The following is a 17,311-nucleotide window of genomic DNA, read 5'->3' as shown; positions in this document are numbered from 1 at the left end:
AATATGCTAGATACTGTTCTTAAATTATTGTAATATTGTGTGGAAACCATGCATGCTAAGGTAGAGTTGAATGCCCAGCTACCACTCTGCAAGTACGGATCATATGCAATTATAGAATTTCCCAACTCATTTGTTTCCAAATACTGATGGAGTAGTTGGTGATTTTTGATGTGTGGCTTCTGAGAGCTGCACAAAACTGATCTCAAAACTCTATTTACCTCACAACTCTATTAGTTGGGGCTTGGTAATGAGAGGCTTTCCCACCATTCACATACACCCTCCTTATCTCCCCTCCCCCTTTTTTTCCTATATACTTTAAAACTTAGCTGCCTTTTTTTTTTTTTTTTTAAAGAGTGTATTCCCAGTGTGGAGCCCAGTGTGGGCTCAAACACATCACCCTGAGATCAATACCTGGGTGGAGGTCAAGAGTCAGATGCTTAACTGACTGAGCCATGCAGGTGCCCCTAAAATTCAACTGCGTAAGCCTACTTTTTAAAAGCCCATTTTGAATTAGCTACATCATGTCAGGCAAGTTACCTGATATGAGTGGACCTCAATCCTTAACTAAAATGGAAAATTCAGGTAGGGAGCAGGGCATATAAAAAATAACAATTCAGGGCACCTGGGTGGCTCAGTGGGTTAAGCCGCTGCCTTGGGCTCAGGTTGATCTCAGGTTCCTGGGATCGAGTCCCACATCGGGATCTCTGCTCAGCAGGGAGCCTGCTTCCTCCTCTCTCTTTCTGCTTGCCTCTCTGCCTACTTGTGATCTCTCTCTGTCAAATAAATAAAACAACAACAACAACAACAAAAAATTCAGTACACAAGAACATTTTCACACCAATTGAGAAGTTCCACACAAATGCATATTGAAGAATTAAGAGCCAGGGAAATAATAAGACTTTTCAAAATACTTTGGGGGTAGAGAGATGCATAGAGAGGATTTCTATGTCACTTGCGCACTGAGTCAGGGCAGTGGAGAGAATATTAGCCATATTTGACCCCAAAGACTTATCAGACTTTTGTTCCAGACTGGCATGACAAATACGTGTTATCTCATTTGTAAATTCCAGATCATTGCTAATGGCTGCCCAGAACAACATGTTAAGAAGTATTCTAATGTGTATTTTGGACTAATCAGGACGGAGATCTATTACTGATGTCATGGATCATACTGATGCTATAATATCAAAGTGAGAAAATGGAGGCATTGAAGCACATGACTTGCTAGTTTTCCCTTGCATTAGACAACTGGCTTTAAGGGTTTTATTATGCATTTGAACATTAGTGGCTTTATGCCAAATGTGTATGACTGGATTCCCTTGAAGTTATTTTCTTTGTATGAGTCCTTGAGTTTTTATGTTCAAATTATTTGTCTTAAATGCCTATGTAGTTGTTCTTCACACTGTATAATTAAGAAGTATGAATTGTTGACATAAATGACTCTACTTCCTTTGCAAAGAACACTATAATGCTTTAAGATAAAAACCTTGACTTTTAAAAAAATTAGATTGCATTTGAAAAACTAATCCCTATTCATATTCAGCTATTTAAAAATTATAGAAAAGTAAAGAGAATAGGTTAAAACCCTGCACAATCCTGCATGAACTCAGTTTGATCTATCATATAGTATTTTGGTGAATACAATTCTATCTTGTTTCCCATCATATGTATAGGTAACCTATTTTATAGATACATATGTAAATGGATTGTATTTAGATTTTTAAGTAAATATAGAATTGTGTAGCTACACATACCCTTTTATGACAGCTTTAAAAACCCTAATGTAACAATTTAGTTTCTTATTTTGATAGGAAAAAAAAAAAGACATTTTAATAAATGCTCCAAATCCTAAATGACTAAGAGAATGGGAGAGTAGACAATGGTAATGGAGGAATCTAAACACGTTGGGGTAGATGCAAAGCAGATGAAAGAGTGCAGAATAATTTAGAAGAAAGGAGAAAGATGAAATATAGGTGCTAGAAGAGGATGATCCCAACAAATATGAAACCTAATCATGTTTGGTATTTTGGAAAGGTCTTAGACATAGTAGCATTTTGAAACTCTTAAGGCACATGTGAGAAGTGTGCTAAAAACAAAAGGAATTATTGAAAGACTAAAGTTATCTGAGATGTCCTCCTCCACTTCACTCAAGTAAATATACCTTCTTTCAATTTACCAGTGAGGAAAGTTTTACTCCCTGGAGAATTGTAACTAGAATGTTTTTGCAGAATTATGGAACTCAGGCATTGGAGGGCAGGATGATGTAGTTCACTGACATTCAGGAATTGACTAACACTGACCAGTGTGACCTCCACGTCACAGAACATCGACTCTGAGGTATATATATATATCTCTAGCCAAAAGACTGCAGAATTCGCCTCTAAAGAAACTTACTTATACAAAAGAAAACATCCCACACACTGATATTCAGGATTTTCCAAAAAAAAAAAAAAAAATGGCCACCTGGCACCTAACAGTCAGACCCACCATTAACAAACATGGAGATTCCAATCAGCTTTGCATACTGTAAACTATGGATATACAGCCAGGTTACACCAGATGTTTTAGTAATGGTCTCAGTAAGAAAGACAAAAACAACTAATAAAAATTAATAAATTGGCAGAAATAGTGTCACTGAAAAGAATAGAAGATAACCTCAATAATAAGATAACTGACATGAATAAATAGAACCAAATGATATAAAAAAGGACAGAGTGTTAAAAATAGGATAGCAGAGATTTGAAAGTTAACAGAAGAATTAGAAGATAAACTTGGGTAAATACTACTAAGACTGGAACAATGGGCTGTATGTTAGTTTCCTAGAAGTACCATGACAAACTACCACAAACTTGGTGGCTTAAAATAGCAGAAAGTTATTCTGTCACAGCTCTGAAGTCCAGAAGTCTGGAAAAAAAAAAAAAAAAAATATATATATATATATATCTTAGATACAGACCTTGCATTTTACATAAAAATTAACAAATTAACTAAAATTGGATAATAGACTTGTGAAACAGGAGAAAATCACTACGACTTTGGGTTTGGTAATGAGATTTCAAATATAATTACCAACACCATCCATGGTAGAAAAATTTGATAAATTGGACTTTACTAAAATTAAAAGCTTTTGCTCTGTGAAGGACACCATTAAGAGAATGAAAAGGAAAACCACAGACAAGTAGAAATTTTTGCGAAATGTGTATCTGATGAAGTACCTATATCCAAAATATATAATAAATGTTAAAGACTGAACAATAATAAAATACATACACCGACTGAAAAAAAAGAGTATAAGAACTGAACAGACACCTCATCAAAATTTACATATGCCAAATAATTATATGAAAAAATGTTCAACATCTTTTGTTGTTAGGAAATTGCAAATTAAAACAATGAAATACTACTAAGCATCTATTAGAATGTCCCAAATCCTAAACACTACCACCAAATTCTGGTAAGACATGAAACATCAGGAATGCATTCATTTCTGGTGAAAATGCAGATGGTATAGCAACTTAGGAAAACTGTTAGTTTCTTACAAAATTAAACACAGTCTTACCATATGATCCACAATTGCATGCCCAGGTTTACCCAGAAGATTTGAAAAAATATCTACATAAACCCTTCTTGTGAATGTTTATTGCAGCTTTAATCATAATGGCCCCAAACAGGAAGCAACAAAGAAGTCCTTAAGAGACAGATCGATACACAAAATGTGATACATCCATCCAATGGAAGTTTTGTCTGCATCACCCTTTTGGTCAGCACAAAAAACTCTAGAAGCCCACTGTAAAAAAATAATTTGGTCACTTAGGAATGGTCTTTTTTTTGTTTATTGTCCTTTTCTATTTCCTAAAGGTAGAAGATTGGATAGGTCCTCTACATTCATATGTTTTGTGGTTGCAGCTCTTTTGATTTGAACATGTTCTAGAATCAGGGTACACTGTCCATAGACTGCTGGTCCAAAATCCCCACCATAAGCTCTCAGCTCCAGACTGCATATGAAATGTCTCTCAATATCTACTTAGATCTTATAGCTCTTCAGAAAAGAAAATCCTCTGCCCTTTATTTCAGTATCTAACAACCCATATTTTTATTATTTTTTTTAGGATGAAGTTTAACAACCCATATTTTTAAAAAAAAATTTTTTTTATCTAATCCAGGGTTTCTTAACCAGTGGTCTGTACTGAAATCACCCGCTATAGGGTTTGTTTTTGTTTTTTTTTTTTTTTTTAATTGATGAGAGATTCTGATGCAGCATATCCGGAATGAGAACCAAATTTTTATAGTTCTAAGATATTCCATGAGTGCTTCTGCCCTCACTACCCAGTAGAGACTGCTAATTAAATCAATCTCACTGAGCTCTGAACCTAGGTCACATAAAGAAATTTTTAGCAGAATTCTACCACATGGCACAGGAAATGTCTAACTGACAAGCAGAATAATAGGAATACCATTACTATTTGTGGCAAAGCGAGCAGAGAACCAGAAGGAGCCTGTGAAACCCTGGGAGCAGTCCTTTTGAGTTTCAAACACTGACATGTTGTTAAATATTCGATATATCTGAAATTGAGTATCGTATCCCAATGTGAACTGATGTAAGCTTCTGGGAAAATTTTGCCCAAGCCATCCTGCACTGCTACTGGAAATCTGCAGTGAAATTGGATGGAAGGCTTTGTTTCAATCTGTTCCAATATTCCCATGTAGGATAAATTAGCACATGAATCCCCATGTAGGATAAATTAGCCAGAGAGAATAGGAGCTGAATGAGAAGGACTGGCAGGCAGTCTTTTTGAATCACATACCAGATCCATATTTACACTTCCTATTTGTCGCTTCTCTCATTGAAATGGACTCATGTGTGAAATGAAAGAAATGTGGGCCTATCACTAAAACTCTACCTTGGAATGGATGACAAGGGAATGGATTGATGGATGGGTAGCACAGAAGCCTACACAGGTTCCATTTGCCAAACCAATGAACATCCGTTTATGCAATGAATCTGTCTAATAATTTGTGTTGATGATGATTTGGTAGCAAATTAAAATTAATTAGAGAAAATTTCCTTTCTTACTGTGCTGATGAGGCTTCCAAAACTGTGCTCTGTTGATTTCTCTTCTGAGAATTAGTTACCTTTTTGTTACCCACATTCATAACATGGCACCTTCCTTTCTCTCACGGTGTTTCCACGCTCCTTTGCAATGCAATGATCCCTAGATCAGTGATATTAGTATCAGGTTTTCATGAATGTAGAGTCTCAGACCCCATCCTAGGCTTATGAAACTGGGATCTGTCCTCTACCAGTGCCTCCAGATAATTAGTACATTCATTATTGCAGTTTGTGAAATACTGATACAGTAGGTATAAGTCAGAGTGTTACGTAAACAGATCAGGAGTTTTAGAGTTTTAGATTGTTATATTTAGTTGAATACACCTGGAACACCCCCCCCCACTGTTTTTTTCTTGTTTTGAAGCCATCATACTTCAATGATCAGTTTTTTCAGGAATGGTTACCACCTGGCTAATACTTTTCAGACTCCAGTCCAGAATTTTCCCAGCTTTAGATGTATATCCAACTTTTCTCCTGCTTTCACTCTTGCTATATCCCTGGAGTAACTTCATCGCTCATAGAGGTTGTTTCATTGCACCAAAGTTATCTGTTTATCAGTCTTTCCTACCTGACTGTAAATTCCCCCATGATATGATTTATAACTACATCATTTTGGTGTAGCACACTAAGAGTGACACAGTGTGCTAGACACAGTGGACACAATGAGTACTCAATTAACTTCACCAGCAGAAAAGCGTGGAGGAAAGGTAAATTAGATGATCGGTGGTACAATTAGCTAGGTGGCTGCCAAGGGGAGCCTTAATGAAGAACTAATATCCGGGAAGAGGGAAATGATCATGTAAGACTGTACACCTCTCAACTTGCTCATTGTGTTCAAGTCTGGGTTTTCATCTCTGAGGGCATTTGTATATGACTCTTGTATCTAAAGTTTTAGAGTTTTATTTAAAGGTTTTTTCTTAGAATTTATTTATTTAGAGTTTTATTTAAAGTTTTAGATACTCTTGTATCTAAAGTTTTAGAAAGCACTCAAGCACTCAAGTCTGGGTCCTACCCCAGGCCAACTTAGCAACCTTAATAATTTTGGTGGTGTGGGCCAAATCTTTGGTATTGTTTTAAAACCTCCTCACAAGTGCCTGGGTGGCTCATTTGTTAAGCACTGGACTCTTGATATGGCTCAAGTCATGATCTCAGGGTCGTGAGATCAAGCCCTGCATGGGGCTCTGCCCTGAGTGTGCTCTCCCTTTCTCTCTGCACCTTCCCTGCTCACACACACATGTACTCTCTCTCTCTTTTTTTCTCTCTGTCTCTGAAAAAAAGAAAAAAAAAGTAAATAATAATAAAACAAAAAAAAACCAAAAAACTCCTCAGTAAATGTCATCCACTGTTCTAAGAGGATTGTCTAAACCTAATATATAGGTAGAAATGAAACCAAAATGCTGAAAGTTTGGGGATACAGGAATTGGATTATCGACTGAATTCTTTTGACCATGAGTATCCTAGAAAAAAAAATGACTTTGTGAAAGCAACAGAGTTAGCTTTCAATTTCTGTAGAGCTGTCATGTGAAAAAGGGTGTTTTTAATGAATCCAGAAAGTACAATAAAGATCAATAAAGAGAAATTTAAGAGAGGTCAGTTTCAATTCAATATATGGTAGGTATAACATTTTTAAAGACATATACTCAGGTGTGAAAAGAAAAAAAAAAGTCTTTATCTTATGCTTCTCAAACTCAACTTAACCTCTCTGTCAAACCCCCATTTTACTTGAGGCAGAACCTATAATCTTAGTCATTTCTGGTTAAACTCAAGTGCTGCAGTATTTTCTGAGTCATTTCAGGTTTAAAGTTCAGTGAAGTCAAAATTCTTCCTTCCCCACCCCCGGAGGTTCATAAGTAGATTTTGCATGGCTTATGTAAAATCTAGTTTTTGCATAAGCAAAAACTTATCCTGGTTTCATGGAAAGATACCTTCTCCATGGACTTTCTTCTTTTCCAAGAAATAAAATTTCAGCATCTTCTGAAATTTAACTTGTCTTCACTGGGCTGTGGCCACTGAAAGGGCACATCCAACAAAATGTCCACATCTCCAACTGGAGTTCAGTTTTTTGAGTCATCATGGAGCTTTTTAGCTGTGGTAAACATACTTCAGATACATCAGCTCTCCTGTCTCAGATAATCTTTGAAACCTTCTGAGGGGCACAGGACAATCTGAACATCTCTGAAACTATTAAAGAACTGTAGTAGCTTCAGGGTTGGTTCTTCTGCCTCTGGCATCACATTCAGTTAACTCTACTGATTCCTTCCCGAGCTTCAGGTGCCTGGAAATTCAGAACCTTCCTTTCTCAAATACATTTGATGGTTCATCCTCCCCCAAATATATCCACATATACAGATCAGTAGATAATGCTTCCAAATTATCATCTAGTCATGTAAAGTAGGACATGTCAAATATATCTATTCAAAATAAAATGGTCCAGATAGACCACTTTTAAGAAAATGGTCAAGAAAATTCAAGATTATGGCATAAGGTCAGATTAAATACCTAGTTGCTGCTTCCACAGTCATGCAGTTCTTGAGAATCTCCAGGAGAGTTTTTAAAAGCTCACATTCCAGGAACCTCTCCATTTTTACTTATTCAGAAGTTTGAAGAAGGAAAGGTACGTATTTTTCTGTATAGCTTCAGTCACTAAAATTACTGTAATACTATAGAGCCCACAGCTTTCATCCAGAGAATATTCTTTCCCTGGTAGATACACTGTGACAGATCTTTGAGTCCATTCTCAAGGATGTGCAGAGAGGGCAAAGAGATCATTACAGTGACCTCATGACCCATGCCCTGGACTCGTACCTCCCTCTGGGGTTACCAGTCTTTACACTGCTCTGCTTGCCCGGGCAAAAGGAGCAAGAAAGATCAAGCTTACAGCCCATGAAGAAGGAGTGAGCACACAATCATTGGGACTATGCAGAACTATTCTTGCTGACCTCTGCTGCAAGAGAATAACCACCCATAAAACAGTCTGCTTTCCTTCAGGTAAATGGCAACTCTCCACAAGGGAAGCAAAAGCCAACATCAAAGCTGCCTCAATTTTCCCAGGGAGCTTTTGGGTATCCATATGAGGTTGTATTTGAGGTATCTGCTTGTGGTTAAAATACCTAGGTAAAACATATGTGAGGTGTGTCCCGTGTGTGTATATTCCCTGCCTCCCTCAAACCAAAGCAGCAGTTTTAAATGCAAATGTTTTTGCAATCATCAGTTCATTTTGAGAGAGTGAAATGAATATACTTTTATATCTAAAGTAGAGCAATGTCCTCTTCTCTCTCTCTGCCTGCCTCTCTGCCTGTTTGTGATCTCTGTCAAATAAATTAAAAAAAAAAAAATCTTTAAAGTAGAGCAATGGCTAGACCACTCACATGTAAACAGTTATTTTGCTTTGTTTTGTTTCCAAAAACAATAGATGTTACTAATTACTCTACTAAAGCCGGGCTTGGTGCAAGTCCTGTTGTCTTATGTCTTACTCAGACCCGTCTTACACCTGTGTATCTGCTTTCATTGCCAACTAATTATGTCATACTATTTTAAGTTAGGAGAGTCTGGAATCTATTTTTAAGCCTGGGAAAGGAACAAGTTTCCAGAAAAAGGTTAAAAATATGAAAAAAGGAGGGGATGGTCCTGGTGAGGATGGCTGACAACAGGCTTGAGGGTATCTGTTAACAATCAGGATGTACTGCTACCTTCTAGAGCTGCCACTGGCTAGGGCAGAGAGCACAATATATTAAACCTGAGTAAACTGAAATGTTAATTAAATGTGTCTCACCTCCCATAATTTGGCTTTAAGTCCTGAATTATAGAGATCTGGAGTTCTCAATGACAAGTTCTCTTCCCTGTAAACTTCCCCTGCACTGGGTGTTGTCCAGTGCCCTGGGAGCTGCCCTGAGTCTCATGCAGCCTAGATCAGAGGCAGAGCATGGTCTATGGTCTACGCTTGTAGGGACATATATCTTTTAAGGAGGAGTTTGAAATAATACACAGTCTATCCAGAAAATGAAAACTACCCTTCTCTGTTTTTAACTTCTGACATGCAATGGAGGTAGTAAGATCGAAAGTTCTGCCATTATTTCTGCTAAATTCCATCTTTCAGGTATAAAAAGATCCACAACAGAAAAAGCAAGGATAGGAAGAGGCAGATAATAGAAAAATTAATATGAAAAATCTTCCACTTGTAGGTACCTAACATCATGTTAGTCCATACAGGGACAAAGAACGAATTGACTCACTGTCCCTCACAAAGGGGGAACTTATAAAAAGAAAAAAGAAAGAAGAAAAAAAGAAAGAAGAAGAAAAGGAAGGAAGGAAGGAAGGAAGGAAGGAAGGAAGGAAGGAAGGAAGGAAAAGAAAAAAAGAAAGACAAAGAGAAAAAGAAAAGGGAAGTGAAAGGCAGAAAGTGGTTAATTCCCTGATTTCTCTTTCTGCTGCTTCCTTATTGGTATTTAGAAATGCAGTAGATTTCCACACGTTGACTTTGTATCCTGCAACATTACTTAATTTTCTATCAATTCTAGCAGTTTTTTGGTGGAGTCTTTGGGGTTTTCTATACAGAATATCATGTCTTTTGCAAATAGTGAAAGTTTGACTTCTCCCTTGACGACTTGGATGCCTTGTATTTCTTTTCTTTCTTTTTTTCTTTCTTTCTTCTCCCCCCGCCCCCGATAGCTGTGGCTACTACTTCCAGTACTGTGTTAAATAACAGTAATGGGAGTGGATATCTCTGGCTTGTTCCTCACCATAGAGGAAAAGCTCTCGATTCTTCTTAATTGAGGATGAGATTAGCTGTGGGTTTTTCAGAGATGGGCTTTATTTTGTGAGGTATTATCCCTCTATCCCTACATTGTTGAGGGTTTTTATTATGAATGGGTGGTGTACTTTGTCAAATGCTTTTTTCTGCAACTAATGAGAGGATCATATGGTTCTCGTCCTTTCTTTTATTAATGTGGTATGTCACGTTGTTTGCTTTGCAAATGTTGAATCACGCTGGCAGCCCAGGAATAAACCCCACTTGACTGAGGTGAATGATACTTTCAGTGTACTGTATGAAGCTTTTTCAAAAAATTAAAAAGAAGTACTCTATGATCCAGCAAATGCACTACTAGGTATTTATACTATGTATTTACCCAAAGAACAGAAAAATACTGATTCAAAGGGGAACATGTATCTCAATGTTTATAGCAGCATTATCAACAATAGTCAAATTATGGAAAAAGCCCAAATGTCCATCAACTGATGAATGGGTAAAGAAGATGTGGTATAGACATACATTGGAACATTACTCAGCTATAAAAAAATATGAAATCTTGTCATTTACAATGACATGGATAGAGCTAGAGAATATTATGTTAAGTCAGAGACAAATAACATATGATTTTTCTCATATGTGGAATTTAAGAAACAAAACAAATGAATATGGGGGGAAAGAGGCAAACCAAAAAGCAGACTTTTTTTTTTAATTATTTTGTTACTTAACATACACTGCAATATTGGCTTTTGCAGTAGAATTCTGTGATTCTTCACTTACATACACCCCCAGTGCTCATCACAGGTGCCCTCTTTAATACCCATCACCCATCTAGGCCTACCTCCATCCATCTCCATCAACCCTAAATTTTTTCTCTTTCATTAAGAGTCACTTATGGCTTGTCCTTCTGTTGCCTTTTTTTTTTCTTTCCCCCTTCCCGTACGTTCATCTGTTTTCTTTCTCTGGTATTTGTCTTTCTCTGACCTATTTTACTTAGTATAATACATTCTAGTTCTATCCATGTCATTGTAAATGACAAGGTTTCATTCTTTTTGGTGGCTGAGTAATATTCCATTGTGTATATGTACCACATTTTCTTTATCCATTTTTCAGTTGATGCACATTTGGGCTTTCTCCACAGTTTGGCTTTTGCTGATGGTGAGGATGTGGAGAAGGGGGAACCACTTGCACTGTTCGGGAGAGCAAACTAGTGTAGCCACTCTGTAGAACAGTTTGGAATATCCTCAGAAAGTTAAAACTAGTAGTTCTAAAGAAAAGTTAAAACTACACAATGATCCAGAAGTTGCATTACTAGTATTTACCAAAAGGATATGAAAATACAAATTTGAAGGGGTACATGCACCTGATGTTATAGCAGCGTTACCAACAATAGCCAAGAAATGGACTCTTAACAAAAGAGAACACACTGAAGGTTTCTGGAGGGGTTGTGGGTAGTGGAATGGACTAAATGGGTAAAAGAGGTTAAGTAGTGTACTTGTGATGAGCCCCAGGTGTTGTATTTAAGTGATGAGTTACTGATTTCTACACCGGAAACTAATATTAGACTGTAGGTTAACTGGAATTTAAATAAAGTTTAGAGAAAACAAAAGAAAATGGTTAAATCAAAAATGATTCTGTTTGAACTTTATTTGTAATCAAGAAGAAACTAAATATAAGCTTTCTAAATTGTTTTATGTTTCTTTATTTTCTTTCTCAGGTTCAAGCCATACCTAATGCCAGATGCTGGAAGCCACCCTATATGGACCCAGAAAAGAAAATGCTGTGTAATAGGACAAAAAAGTTAAGTAATTTGGACCAGATCACACAAGTAAGTGATAACAGGGTGTGTGTCAAGATTCAAACTCAAATCTCTTTCTCAGTTCCCTCGTGTAAAATGGGGTAATGGTACTCTCTTCATAGGATCATTGTAAGAATTAAATACTGTTATATAAGAAAATTGCATAATATAGAACGTACTATATAATGTCAAAAACTCATACCATTATCACTGTTATTATTAATTAGCAGTTCAATAGACTTGTTACCTCATCAAACAGGTACTGACTTTTTTTGGCAAGAACTCAAAAACAAAGGTGAGGTTTTTATCAATAACAAGGATAATAATAATATGAGAAATGATAAAATAGTTTAGGCCACAATAACAAACAAAGCTCAAATCTCAGTAGGTTAAAACAATGAAGATCTAAGTCTTGAGAGTCAGCTGGGGGTCATGCTCCTCATGGTTCTCATGCCTGACTCCAGGCTAATGGCGCCTCCCTTTCTTTCAGTGAGTGTTGGTCTTTGTGGCAGAGGAAGGAAGAGAACAGAGCTCAGCATACCCTGGCCCTTAAAGCTTCTACCTAGAAATGAGAGGGCACTTCTTGTTACATGTCATTTACCAAATAACCACATGGTTAGGGAATCACAATGCTATATGTGCCCAGATTGAGAGAGAACCAGAATATTTGTAAGACCTAAAGCAAGTCATCATACTGACCATATGCTAAAGTCTCACATGACAGTTATGGTAATGTGTGATTTTATACATGCTTCCGTCATCATGACAATTCGAAAAGAGGCCTGTTTCCAATCTATACACGAGGACACTGACAGTCAGGGCAGGTAGAAGACCAGTCCAAGTACATAGAGCTGGTAGGTCACAGATCCAACATCTGAATTCAGATCTTGGTATACACTCCCTCCCTTATCTACTCATGGACTTGGAAACAATTTGATCTTGATGTTTTCCTTCCTTAGGTGGTACCACAGGGGAACAGAAACATTTTGAACATAGTGTCATAGCTTAAGAACCAAAATATGAACAAAAGTGCTCTGCAATAAGATAAAGAAGAATTGTCCTGAATTAGTTCTCTGCATCATCCTCAACATCATAATCATTATTCTTATATTAAAAAGAATGTCAGGTAGATGAATGGATAAAAAAGATGCAATATGTGTGTGTGTGTGTATATGATATAGGATATATATGATATATATAGTATATAGGATATATATGTGTGTGTATATATGTATATAGGATATATATTATATATATATACACATACACACACATATATATCGCATCTTTTTTATATATAAAATATATATATCCTATATACACATATATATCCTATATACATATATATCAATATATATAATTAATATTATATATTCCTATATATAATATTCCTATATATATATAGAAAATTTACTCAATAATAAAAAAAAAAAAACCAAACAAACAAACCTGAAATCCTGCCATTTGCAATGACGTGGATAGAACTATAAGGTATTATGCTAAGTGAAATAAGTCAATCAGAAAAGGACAATTATCATATGACTTCACTCATATATGGAATTTAAGAAACAAAACAGAGGAGCATAGGGGAAGGGAGGGAAAAATAAAATGACAAAATCAAAGAGAGAGACAAAACATAAGAGACTCTTTTTTTTAAAATACTTTATTTATTTGAGAGAGAGAAAGAGCATGAGAAAGGTGGAGAGGCAGAATGCAAGGGAGAAGCAGGCTTCCCACTGAGCAGGAAGCCAGATGTGGAGCTCAATCCCAGAATCCTGTGATCATGACCTGAACAGAAGCCAAACACTTAATGACTGAGCCACTCAAGCGCCACCCACTCCCCACTCCCCCCCCCGCCCCGCCCCAAGGCCAATAAGAAACTCTTGAACATAGGAAACAAACTAAGGGTTGCTGAAAGGGGAGAGGGTTGAGGGAATGGGATAACTGGGTGATTGATTTAAGGAGCACTGGGTGTTATGTAAGACTGATCAATCACTGACCTCTACCTCTGACACCATTAATACATATGCTAATTAATTAAATTTAAATTTAAAAAGAATGTCAGGTTCTGAACAGAACAGGCCTGCTATCATGCTCAATTTGAAAAACAATAGGCACTCAACTAATGGGGGCTAGTAGAAATGGTACTAACATTTCCATAACTTTGCTCACTTAGGCTCCTCAAAATCTCTGTGAAAAGGTATTATTACCTCTATTTCCAGGTGAGAAAACTGAGGCTGAGTGAAATCTTGTCCTTTTGCCAGGTACCACAACTGGGACTCAGAGGGAAGCTCAGTGCTCGCTCAGCCATCCCTGGATCCCACCGACTCTGCCATGTCCACCACACATGACTATTTCCTTGGAGACTGAGTACTATGAACCTCTGGTTTTGAACTCTTTACCCTGGATACTCAACCCTGGTCTGTGTACATTTCTCTGCCTGCAAGATCTGCTATCCCCTTCTCTTGCCTTTTTGTGTTGCCAAAGTAGGCTTTTTAAAAAACTATCCAATTTTGGACATCCATGTCTTCCTGAGAATTTAAACATCATATCACTACCTTTCTTTATGGGAGTTTCCACAATAAACATTCCTGACATCTGTGCCTGGCATATAATAAGTGTCCAAGGAATTTTTAACAGAGGACACAGTAGGAAGGTACATGGACACTAAACATGTTCAGTGCCTTTTAAAATATATGTTGACCACCTGCTGTAAGTCCTTGCGCCAGTAACATGCAAACTGATTTGGGTCCTAATCCTTGAAGGGTTCTCAAACTTGGGAAGTAAATTAGAATATAGTTCCAGCCTTACACTCTCACACCAAACAGTGTATCTCCAAAAACTTTCTAGGAATTACTAGAACCATAATTTATTTAAGAACAGAATGTCAGTTTGAGTGGTTTGAGTGTCTCCTGCCAGATGTGGAACTTTCTGTTCTCATAAAAGTGGAAACAATGGAAAAATGAAGTTTCTAGTTATGCCTTAACCATAATTATGGGCTTTCTCTTCCTCCCCAAGCAAAGCAAAATGCATTTGGGAATTGAATATACACGGGGAGACTTTCTGTGTATTTTAGAATGCTTTTCATTAGATAATTGCTTCCAATAAAATAGAAACTGATATTCTCCTGTAGCATTCAGGATGACAATTTTCTTGTATTGCTTTTATTGATTTGATTCTGTGTCTTTTTCAAGAATGCTATTGCCTTTAAATGGTTTAATGAAGTTAAATAAGTTCAAGCAATAGCAGTGATCAGCTGTTTTAATGGGATTGGGCAAACAAGTGCAGGCAGATCAGAACATTAAAAATGAATGGGCAGAAATACTGGTCAAGATGGTGGAGGAGTAGCAGACTGAGAAGACATCAGGTTGCAGGAGTTCAGCTTGATAGTTATCAAACAATTCTGAACACCTACAGACCCAACAGGAGATCGAAGAGAAGAGCAGCAATTCTAGAAACAGAAAACCGACCACCTTCTGAAAGGTAAGATGTGCACAGAAGTGATTTTGGAGCAACGGGAGGTTCGCAGTGGGAGGTGCTGGATCCCAGCAAGCGATGGAGCAATGGAGCACAAAATCCAAACTTTTAGAAGTCTGCTCCATGGAGGGACATCACTCCAGAGGCTAAGCAGGAGTGGAGCTCCCACAGGGACAGTGTAGTCTCAGGTCCCATGGGGTCACAGAAGGATCGGTGGGGGTATCTGAGTATGGGAGAGCTCCCAGGTATCAGAGCGGGGAAGACAACTACAGAGACAGAGCTGAGAAGTGAGCTCTCAGCTCAGGGTTACCTTAAACCATGATCCAAGGCACAGTCAGGGCACTGCACTTTGAGCAGGAACCCCACAAGTGGCAGATCTGGGGAGACCCACATTTCTCTGCTGGAAGAGCAGCACAGTAGGAATCTGCTGGGTTTGGAGACTCCAAACAGGGCTATGTGCCAGAGACAGAAACGCTCAGTCACAGGCCAGGTGAATTCGGACCGTGGCCGGAGACCAGGACTCTGGAATGATGATCCCTTTTCTCTGAGGATGCACTGAGGGGCAGAGCCCTGAGCTCTCAGCTCCTCTGGGTGGGAGATGGGGAGATTGCCATTTTCATTCCCATCCTCCAGAGCTCTATGGAACACGTTCAGGGAACAAAAGCTCTGAGATTGAATGCAAACATATTACATAGCCTGGCCCCTGGCAAGGCTAGTGCAATTCCACCTTGGGCAAATATATTTGAGAATCACTACAATAGGCCCCTCACCCAAAAGATCAGCAAGAACATCTAGCCAAGACCAAGCTCACTGATTAAAGAGAACAGCAGAATTCCAGAGCTAGGGGAAACCAAGTATGGAATTCATGGCTTTCTCCCCATGATTCTTTAGTCTTCCAAAGCTGGTTAAATTTAAATTTTATTTTTTTTCTTATTCATTTTTCAAACTTTTCCTCTTTCCTCTTTAAATGTTCTTTTAACTAGTTTATCTTAACAATACCTTTCTAAAAAAAACTGTAAACATTCTTATTATACTCATATTTTATACTTCATTGTATCTAACTTTATTTTTTTGTATACACATAGGGTTTATTTTCCTAAAAGGATTTGGGATACAATTTCTTCTAATAGATAAAAATCTACCCTAAATCTAGCACCGGGCTTTGTTCTAGTCTCAGGCCTGACCAAATTCTCTCTACTCTTTTTTCTTTCTTTTTCCAACCAACTTATCTTATCAATTTTTTTTTTTTTTAGAATTTTACAAAAAATTCATCTTTACAGTCACTTTCCATCCTTTCATTGTATTTATCCATATATATATAGCATTCAATATATATATATATATATATGTTTTTCTTTCTTTAAAATTTTGGGAGGTAGTTTCTTCTAAGAGACCAAAGTATACCTAAAATCAAGTGGGTGACTCTGTTCTATTCACCAGTCTAATATACATACATATTTTTAAAAATTTACATTTCTTTTTACCTCTTTACTTCTCTTCCTGGTTTAGGGTCTCTTCTGATTTGGTTAGTGCACATTATTTTGGGGTCTTTGCCACCCTTTTAGTATTTTATTCTCTCATTCATATATTTTTATCTGGATAAAATGACAAGGCAGAAAAAGTTTCACCACAAAAAAAAAAAAAAAAAAAGACAAGAGGCAGTACTGACGTCTAGTGATGTCTAGTGACCTAATAAATATGGACATTGGTAATGTGTCAGATCTAGAATTCAGAATGATGATTCTCAGGATGATAGCTGGGCTCAAAAAAGGCATGGATGATATTAGAGAAACACTGTCTGGAGAAATAAAAGCCCTTTCTGGAGAAATAAAAGAACCGAAATCTAATCAAGCTGAAATAAAAAAAGCTATTAATGAGGTACAATAAAAAATGGAGGTTCTTACTGCTAAGATAAATGAGGCAGAAGAGAGAATTAGTGATATAGAAGACCAAATGACAGAGAATAAAGAAGCTGAGCAAAAGAGAGACAAACAACTACTGGACCACAAGGGGAGAATTAGAGTGATAAGTACTACCATAAAATGAAACAATATTAGAATAATTGGGATTGCAGAAGAAGAAGAAGAAGAGGAGGAGGAGAAGGAGGAGGAGAGTGGGGCAGAAGGTATATTGGTGTGAATCATAGTAGAGAATTTCCCTAATATGACAAAGGGAAGAA

Source organism: Mustela nigripes, chromosome 4 (assembly GCF_022355385.1).
Source record: "Mustela nigripes isolate SB6536 chromosome 4, MUSNIG.SB6536, whole genome shotgun sequence".
Classification (NCBI taxonomy): domain Eukaryota; kingdom Metazoa; phylum Chordata; class Mammalia; order Carnivora; family Mustelidae; genus Mustela; species Mustela nigripes.
Note: the sequence above shows the minus strand (reverse complement) of the source record.